Source organism: Tyto alba, unplaced genomic scaffold (genome assembly GCF_018691265.1).
Source record: "Tyto alba isolate M040663 unplaced genomic scaffold, T.alba_DEE_v4.0 Super-Scaffold_14, whole genome shotgun sequence".
Classification (NCBI taxonomy): Eukaryota; Metazoa; Chordata; class Aves; order Strigiformes; family Tytonidae; genus Tyto; species Tyto alba.
Window position 1 is genome coordinate 444,803 of NW_024881276.1, and position 8,745 is coordinate 453,547.

At 42.5% G+C, this 8,745-nt stretch overlaps 1 protein-coding gene across 1 annotated transcript in view; it reads right to left on the reverse strand.

The window, feature by feature from the left end:
- The window catches only part of TMEM131 (transmembrane protein 131), a 99,473-nt gene extending 90,948 nt beyond the window's left edge, over positions 1 to 8,525 (reverse strand). The window contains 1 exon segment of the mRNA XM_042788390.1: positions 8,403 to 8,525. The gene's annotated coding sequence lies outside the window, so the exon portion shown is untranslated.
- Between the last annotated feature and the right edge of the window lie 220 nt (positions 8,526 to 8,745).

The window sequence follows — 8,745 nt, forward strand, 5'->3', positions numbered from 1 at the left end:
GCAGGCTGCCACGAGGACCCTCCAAAGCCTCACCTCCACGCAGCTTTAGGTCCCTCAGCTTCTCTTTACAGGTCATGTGCCCACTGACCGTCTCTGCCACCTTCCAGTCGGATGGCGGAGAGCAAAACTGCGTGCAGCGGTTTAGGTGTGGACTATTAAGTGCTACGTAATCAGGAATAATCACTTTGTTCAGTCCAGTGGCTACACTCCTGTATGCAGCCAGGGTATATTGTTGGCTCAGGTATAGCATTTCCAGCTTATATCCCCCTGCAAGTGGTTATTCTGTCCCATATGAAGGGCTTTCCGTTTGTCTTTTTGGATTTCTGTCAGCTCATTGCTCTGTCCTGTTTAAGTATCTCTGAAATGCAGCCCTGCCTTTGAGCATACTGACTGCTCCCCAGATTTGGTACACTCCAACTCTAGATCAGTGACAAAGATATTAACCAGGACAGGTCCCCGAATAGAGTCAGGAGAAACCCCTTGTAACCAGTCTGCAAGGTAGAGCATGAACCATACTGGGAATAAACTGCAGGGTGTTTGGTTGCAGTCTATCTAGTTGCCCGGATAGTTTTTATTGTTATCTAAAAATTACAACTGCAAACATTTGTAGAGTATTTTGGTGTAGATCACTGATTCACTAAGATTTTTTCTGTATTGCTAGATGATTTCATATTTATTTACAAGCTTCAGATAACCAGTTTTTAAAATCACTTAACATACTACATCAACATCTCAAATGTGGGACCCAAAAATCCCCTCGTGGAAGAAGATGTCATGAAAAATAGCTGATTTCTTTATCTCAATATCAGTATCTTCTATCACCTTCAGTCTGAGCCAGATACTTTCAGTCTGCAGCTTACCTATTACAAAATAGAGACATTTCATAAGTCAGTCACATCAAACTATGCTGAAGCCATCCAATTTCACACTGAGGAAACTACCTTGAGATGTTACCAACAAAAGTATACCTGTAAGGAAACAAGAAAGCTTTCTTTTTCAAAAGCTAAAATTCCCTCTTAAAAACCCTCCTCTTTAAGAGCTTTTCTCAGTTATTTTTTCTTCACTACCATCCTCCTCTACAAGGATCCCATTTTACTTCAGATCTATGGATCTAAAGAGCCAAGTTAATGAACAGTGGATATAAGAGGTTTAGTGGAAACAAGTGTTTCATATTATTTAAATCAGTACCATGCTTGTCTACAACTTTGTCTCCCATTCTATCATCACTCCCTCAAATGGTGATTTAATCTGTTTAACACCACTACTAGCTGTACTTCCTGACTTAAATAAAAAAACCTATAACCAAGGCTTGTTTGGGATTTTTTTAAGTTTAAGTGACTTTAAAAAGTCTGTGCTCATTCTACTACATCAAATCTGTTCAGTACAACATAGATCTAGATGCTCAACCGAAAAAAAACCCCTCAGATAAGACTTAAGGCATCACTGTTAAAACAGATTGCTTTATGAAGAATAGTTAATGGATGCATTAGTCAAATAACTTTAAAAACTTAAGCATGTTGTATTAGAGTCAGCTAAACAGTTCTATTAAATAACATTTTGTAACTTCATACAGTATATAGACAGAAAGAGCTGCTAGGTACACAGTTTCATTTCCTGTATACCTTCTTCCATTAAATTTCATTCAGGTAGCTCAAAACCAGTTCAACAACTACAGTAAAACTACAGTTGTTCTCTGATGGTTCTCTACTGCTATGCATGCCAGGCAGGAAGAGAAGAGGTGTTAAAAATGTCTCTGTGACAGTCTTCGTGAGAAGATAGATCTGGTAAATGTAGCATGAAAATCTCAAACTAGTGTAAAACTCCTCAATTTTTTTTTTTTTTTTCCTTTTCAAAGAGTACGATTACATTGCAATCCTTCAGATCTTTGCTATTTCCCCATTACATCCAAGGTTTTTAAAAAAACAGCAAGAGTGCGAGTACACACAATCCTGGCTTAGTCCCTTTAATATTCCAGAGCACAAGATATTCAAGCCAGCTTATCAGAAAATGTTAAAAACAGATTTTAAAAGAGTTAAGTGAAGATGCTGCATCACATCCTCGCTACAGTCAGTAAATCACTAATTATTCCATGTAGACAGTTCAGAAAACAGAAATAGCCAACATTCCTGCATCACGCGTTAAACTTTTACCAGCTGCCTCTAGCAAACCCGTATCTAACACAGGATTATTCTTTGCCCGTATTTATGACTAGAAAGATAAATACCTCCTCTTTCATGCTCATGGTCATTGGTTCCTTTGGTTTCCTAAACCAGGCATCTACATTTTCAGTTTACAAGCTTTATGAAATGGAAGAAGGGAAGTTGGTGGCAAGTATTACCATCTCCGTATCTGAACCGTTTGTTAACAACTCCTCCATATAAGAATGGTGGGCAACAGTGAGCAAATTAATTTGGAACTCTGTTCCTATTTCCAAATTAACAAACTAAATTACTAATAAAAAGTCGAGCAACGCACTGATATACTCCCTATGCAAGAAGAAATTCTGCATCCTCTATCTCGGTAATAATAATTAAAAACACTGAAATACTAACACAAATTTTTAGAAAAAGCAGAAAATATTTTTAAAGTAACTGTAGTTTAAACTCAGATTTGGCGACTACCATGGGTGAATGGATCGAATCACTTCCTTTTGTAATAAGCAGCCGGTGGGCTCACCTTTTGGAGCTGCAGGATAACGCAGGCTGGATGGAACTGACCCCGGAGGCCTCCAGCCCAGCCGCCTGGCCAGAGCAGGTCCCGTCGGAGCTGGCTGCTCAAGGGATTGCCCAGTCCAGTTCCGAGTATCCCCACCGATTACCATGAAGAGTGCAGATTTACTTAAAATGCTGTCTTTTAGAGTAAAAAAAAAAAGACACCTTCTCCCAGCTCCTGTTACACCCAGGTAAATTGATGCTGTAGACTGACAAAGTCAGAGGCACCACACTGGATAGCAGCTACTAGCAAGAGAAGTAAAACAGATCTTTACTGACTTTTATTCTTGCCGAACTCACAAACACAGGAACAAACCAAACTGGTTCTAGCCCGTGCTTCAGTAGCACAACTTTTACTGCTGGTTATACACGAACCACAACATCCACCATTCACTGACAAACTCCCAGGTGATTTATCACGTTTACAGTTTGAAAGATTCTTTATGCTTATAAACTTAGTAAATCCACCATGGAATCAAAACAGGTACTGCTTTAAGCAGAGCAAAACTGGGTAGGTTTTGAAATAAAGTCACACACAGCAAATGCCCAAGCTTTACCGCAAACAGGCGAAATTTTAGCATGCACAAATGTATCCAAACGACTCAAAGTAACCCATACTGAGATACTGGCAATCAACCACAAAAATCGCAACTGGAAAGCTTTAAATAAAGCAATGCTGTTGATTTCTGCAAAATTTGGAGGTGCTTCATCACGGTAGGTGCTGTACAAACACACAGCAAGTTCCTTCAAGAGTCGGCAGCACACCATCCTTCCATGGACCCCTCCGGGCGAGGGTACCTCGGTCTGCCGCACGCACGCGCTGCAGCTGGACACTGGTGAGGGACAGAGATGCAGAGGAGAGAACAGCAACCATTTCGAGAGTACACGGAAGGTCATCGAGAACATGGGGTCCCAACCTCCTGCCCCGCGCATTACAGTTCTTCCTTCTATTTAATTTAGCCCAAAGATTCTGCAGGCAAGTATGAGACCTTTCAATCCAAGCACATAGTTCGTATTTATCATTCACAAGAGCAAAGACATAGCGCAAACCTGATCAGCTTGCCCATACTTAAGTTTCAAAACCACAGTGAGATAGCATTGACAACTTTTATTCACCATGTTTTCCTCCCACTGTTCATGATTTTCATGTGCCACTTCAGCTGCTGGAGTATTTCCAGTTTGACTGAGGTCATTCTTTCTGGATCACATTTTGATTTAAGTCAGGGTCAAAACATTAGCATTAAAATAAATGGTATCATGCTATACATTAGTTCTGACAATAGGATATGACAAACAAATAGTATATGTGAATAGGTTTTTTAATAATATTATTTTAAACACATACACTTTCTCCCACATCACCTTCCACCGTTAGTCTATTTTCTATACTCATATGAAGTATCCTGGATTGCCATTTTAGATAGTGGCAAAAAGCAAAAAGGAAAAGCTACTTGCCCAAGATTAGGCAGAATGACAAAAATGGAACCAGAACTCCAGCATCCCAGTGCACTGTTCTAAAGACACCACCACTCTCCAACTAATTCGTGATTATTTTACCTACCATTTATAATCAGTAACTATCTTAGTTTCTAGGATGCTAGCAGAGAATATGTCAAGCTTTAAGGAAAAAAAAAAAAAAAAAAAAAAGCATTTCACATTTTCACTGACCTATCTGGTATTAGATCTTGGATGTTTAAATTGAAATTTTTTCCCATATCTGCACTAAAATGTAACTTCAAAAATTACATTTAGGGATAGAACATAGATTAAATATCAACCTTGTTCTAATTGCACCTATCTTGTGAGCAGGTGGGGTAGGTAAGAGAACTATCAAAATAGTCTCAATAGGCTTTCAGCCAGCTGGCCAAATAAAAAGTGATAAAAAAAGAAAAAATTAAAAACTCTCACTGTTGTATAAAACATATATAAAGAATTTTTTTTAAGATAAATAAAGGAACAAACACAAAACAGTTATCAGGTAAAAAGCATGTTGATGTTAAGACATTTGCCTTCAAAACATTTTACTGACCACAGGGTTTATGGCATTACTATGGCTTCCTTCAACCTGAAACCCACAGGGCTGTTGTGTGTCCACCCATGCCAACCCCCAAAAAAACAACTAAAGAATAGAAAAACCCCAAAACAAACTAAACCCAAAACAAAAACTGCACACACTCAAATATAAACTGAAAGTTGTCCTCGATTCATGTGGCAACACAGAACATGATAATTACACTAGGAAAGGATGAGCCTACAAAAAGCCTGAAAATCATATGTATTTGCAAAAGAAATTCAAGTTATTTTTGTCCCTCCTAAATGGCAAGAGGCTCTTTGAGACCTAATCCAGATTTTTTTTTTCCTGCCATGTCATTCTTTTGCTATAGGTTCACAGATTTTCTAAGTGAAAAAAAAACAAAACAAAACAAAAAAAAAAAAAAAACCAAAACAAAACAAAAAAACAGCAAAAAAAATTTTACACCCTTCTCAGTCTTACTCATTCCTCAGCAACATATGGGCACTGAGAATCCAGATAGACAAAAAAAAAAAAAAAAAAAAAGTCACACATCACTGTTTAGTCTGAAATTGATGTTTTAAGTTTTGGCTGGTCCACATACAGTTTTGTCTGCTCTCATATTTGTTCAGATACCAGATAATTTCCACAAGTTCTATCTCTCTAGCAGAGAGAGAATGTACAGCAATATCACTGTTCTCCATTGATTTGATTTACAGCTTATACACACAAAGGAATTCAGTTTTGCTTTTTGCTTTCAGACAAATGGCAAAGCTGTTTATGTTACATTTTTACCTTCAAACTCTTTAACTAAGATTGGGAACTAGAAGCAGCCCTGTCAACAGGGAATACTCCAGCACCAATCTTCTTCCTACTCATGACAGCTCCATAAAGAACTGCTTGCTGCTCCTTCTCCACAGGAGGATGAAGCCAACTCACTCTTCTGTGTATCACCATCAACTTTCCTGCAGTTTCTCCTCATGTACGGGCAAGATAAGAGGAAAATAAGTGTCCTCCACCTTTGTTTTTCACTCTCTTTTGTGATATTCTGATCTATTCTTCCCTCACTCCTATAATTCATCTGAGTACCTGCTTCTATCAATCTTTTCTGTAGCAACTTCTCTGAAATATATACTGCACTGGGTTTTACTACAGTCACCTTCAACTCAGCAGCGCAGAAACAGGACAGGAGCAAGAATGCACAACCTCAGTTCTAATCCCTCCCCACAGCTTCCTTCCTGCAGCTGTAGTGAAACATGTATGTCCACAGTTGGGAGATGGAAAGGATATTCCTAGCTAGTTCCTTCCTTCCAGATTATTTTTTAAAAAACTATGCCTTACTATGTTTAACTTGACACAAGCTGGTAGAAGCTAAGGCGCTGAAGGACAGAGCCTGAAACGCTCTCCCCTCCTTTCTTCTGAACTGCTGTTTCATTTTGAGCTCCTACCTTGGTCTAAAGGCTCACTGTCCGAGCTGGTCCTTCTCCTCTGCTCTGCTACTGCCCCTTGCAGACTGGCACTTAGACTGTAGTTTGAGACCAATGGCACTCGACCTCACAAGTCACTTTTGACTTTGTCTTGCTTTAAAATTCCGCTGTTGTTTTATCCAGGGTATAAACAGACATTACACTCAGCAAAAGGAAGACTCCAAGAAAACAGTTTTCAATGTGTAATCCACAAAAGCACACCATCAAGGAATTCTTCTAAGGAGTCCATAAAAGATTAATTAAAAAAACCCAACCAACCAAAACACAAAAAAACAACAAAATCCCACAACATCAAACCAAGACTTAGTGAGCTTAAATGTACCGCTCAGACTACACTCAAGCAGCAAAACACTTGGGAAGAAAAACAAGTGTCAGAAATCAGAAGACTGCAAAAAAATCTGTGTTCTGTACGAGAATCAAATTCACTTTTTGAAAATTACAGAAGTGTTGCTGGGATAAAATTTAAGTGATAGACTGTATCAATAGAAGGAAATAGTATCTGTACAAACTATTCCATTTTCTTCAAGGACTTCAATCACATCCGTTCTAACTCTGCGAATCTAAACCCGCCTTTGTTTATCTAGGAATGCCAAGGAAGTCCATAGAGAAAAAAAAAAAAAAAAAAAATTATCTCCTTCACAAATGAACAAAGCCAGATCATGGCCCCAGCTGTCACCACTTTTAGAGCATGTATCAGTTCCATCATACCAGTATGTAACATCACTGATAAAGCTTATAAACTCACATAAGCTATTACCTGTAAAGGAATGGAATGAAAATCAAGAGTTAAAAATAGGTATTTCTGAAGCATTTGAACTTTTCTAGTACCTCAAGACACTATAGACTTAAAAATTCTCATCACTCTAAGGGCACTGTATCTTCTTCATGCTGCTTTCTAAACGTTAAATTCTCTGAAGACAAAGTCAAGGGAACAAGAGCAGCTGTGATGCAAAATTGATCCTTTTTCTTTTTTAATCACCTTAACATCAACATCATCATATTTGTAAAAACAAGTTACTCTGAAATTACTCAAATTGAGCCCTTCATTAGAAAATGAAAGGCACATCTACATATTATTCTGATTATTAGAATGCATTTCTTCCCTTGTCTGGTCTAGAGACATGCCCACAGGCTCCTCACTAAACTCCTATTCCATACCCTTTTTATTCTTTTTTATTCTTATTCTGTTTCGTCATCTTGGACCTCATCTGGCCTGATACATGTTGATCTCCTTCCAATATACCCTCCTCCAGCGCAGCAACTTGCCTGAAAAGTAAATCCTCCTGTCAGCCAAAGTAAATCTATTTCACCTACTTCTGCAATACATTACATTTATCTGCTGCTCTTTAACACTGCCACACAGCCACACTTTTAAGTGGACTATGAGTCTGCACCTTGGAAATGCTCGAAAGCTGTTCTCAGCAACGCTACAGAATTTGCTTAGGTGTTTCGCTCGGGGCTTTTTTTTCCCCTTGTTAAACCACAATGAAAAGACAATGTGCCAAACCCAAAGACACTAGAAGTTTAAAAGTCCCCATCTGACTTTCACTAAACTACAAAGAAAACACCAGCGACCTCATGAAGGCGCCGGACACCTGTCAAAAGTTCGGGGAGGCGAAGGGGGTCTCGCTGTCACTCCCGACCGTGCATTTCGACCCTTTCTCGGGCAGGTTTGCCCGTCTGTTTGGCTTGGCTCGGTCTCCCGCTGGAAGCCTGCCGTAGGGAAACCAGCTCAACGCGAAAAAGCCTTTTTTTTTTTTTTTTTTTTTTTTTAACGTCTTTCCCCTCTCTCCTTTTTAAAGGGCAGCTCCAGGTCCATCCCCACCGCCGTCAAGGGAGGAGAAACCCCACCAAGTTCGCCCCAACGCCAGCGCCTCCCCCTTCATCAGCCCCCCCCCCCCCCCCCCCCCCCCACACACACACACTCTCCCCCCCGCACACCCACGGCGCTCCCCTGCAGCCGTGGCGGGGGAGCCACCCCGGCGGGGCAGCCACCCCGGCGGGGGAGCCACCCCGGCGGACAGCGCCAGCGACTCCCCGCCCGGCGGGCAGCGGGACCCGCCGGAAAAGGGGCTGCCAGGCCGGGAGCCCCACCGGCCGCCCCCCCCCCCGTTACGCGCCCGCGCCGCAACCGCCGCCGGAGGAAGAGGCGGAGGGAGAAGGAGAAGGAAGGAGGAGAAATCTGGGTCTCACCTTCCTTCTCGGCCCGCGCCGTGTGGAGCAGCACCGCCAGGGCGAAGCGCAGCGCCGCGCCCCGCCAGGCAGCCGCCCCGCCGCCGGCGCGGAGGCAGGGGGCCCCGGGGGCCCCGGGGGCCCCGGGGGAGCCGGGGGAGCCGGGGGAGCCGCGGGACCCGGGCGCCGCCGCCGCCTCCCGCCGCGCCGTCATCGCGCTGCCGCAGCCGGTGCGGGTCCGCCGGGCCTCCGGTCGGGCCGCGGCGCGCGCGCGGAGGGCCTCGGGGAGGGGCGGGGGAAGGGGCGGGGCGGGACCGGGGGGAGGGGGGCGGGCGCCCCGCCGCGCGCTGCGTCTCCTGACGCG